Source organism: Myotis davidii, unplaced genomic scaffold (genome assembly GCF_000327345.1).
Source record: "Myotis davidii unplaced genomic scaffold, ASM32734v1 scaffold573, whole genome shotgun sequence".
In the NCBI taxonomy this organism is placed as follows: Eukaryota; Metazoa; Chordata; class Mammalia; order Chiroptera; family Vespertilionidae; genus Myotis; species Myotis davidii.
In genome coordinates, this window is record NW_006285997.1 from 2074782 (window position 1) to 2076129 (window position 1348).

Here is a 1348-nt window from a genome sequence, read left to right on the forward strand (position 1 = left end):
AAGGGGAAGAGGGAGAGGCCATGAAGTGACTGAGAAGTGGGAACGGGTGGGTGGTCGCTTTCAGAAAGAGGGACCAGAGGAGAGCCACCAACCTGAGAAGGGGCTTTTCTGCAAGGGCTGACGGTCAATCCCGATTTACGTGGGGGACCCTGCAAAATTCACCCTGTGCCTGGCTTTCAGAGAGGCAACGGGCATGGAGCACAAAGACCATGAGCTTCAGTGTGAGCTGCGTTTTCCTTTCATCATTGTTTTCAAGGCGCCCATCACTCCACCTCCCACTGGGGTACCAGACTCAGCGGAGTCTCTGCAGAGTGCAGCCTTTGCTTGACTAAGATTCTTCTTGTAGATTCTTCTTGCCATTCACTGGAGTTCCTTAGCACTGCCAGCAAAATTAAAGGCGCCATGGCTGGGGAGGGGTCGGGGGGGGGGATTCACACTTCCACTTGGTAGTAAAATCGGAGGGTGGGAAAAGTCCTCTCTGCTGGGAGCTTGAACCTCAACACTCTTCCTGTGTCTGGGCCAGTGTTTCTACAGCGCCCGGGCGTTCAGACACCGGCAGGCCTGCCCCCCTCTGTGCCTAAATCTCGGAAGTTACCCGATTCTGAACCAGTGATTCTCAACCTGTTGACAGATCTGGACCGTTTCCCCACTTCTCTGCATCCTCTAGCCTGTCTGGCCACCAAGCCTGGAGGTAACTGCCACCAATAAGAGTGTCCCTGTGAGAGTCCGAAGGTGAGGCTGAACACACCCAGGACTTTCCTGTGTCCACGGCATGCAGCCCAGTGGCTGTGGAGGAGGCTCTCGGGTTCCTCGGATCCACCCTCCGTGGAGCAGAAGTGGCTGTGGTCTTCAGTGGTGGTTTCCTGAGGTTCCTGTACTTCCTGATCCCCCCCGCAACACACACACAACACACGCACACGAACACACGCGCGCGCACACGCGCGCACACACACGCACCAAGAAAAAAGAGAAAAGGAAATGCAGCAGCCGCCCATGGCCCTCCCAGTGGTGTGGCGCCCTGGCCTCCCGCATTAACCCCCGTCTGGCGCACCTGGGTTGCTTTCAGGATTTTTCCCGTTCTCCGGCTGATGCATCCGTGCTGCCTGCACAGGGGATCGCCTGGGACGCTTTGGAGAACAGCACCGCATGGCTCCCACTTCTGGAAGGGGAAGGGGCCTAGGAGGCCACATATGTTCATGCTCTCCAAACATGTCCAATGGGCACATAAGGATGAAAACCACTCACATTTCAAACTGAATTCCCAGCCTCAGGCTTTGTATTTTTTGGGGTCAGATCCTCACCTACCTCATAGTCATTTCAAATCAGGGTTTTTTGTGTGATTTTTTTT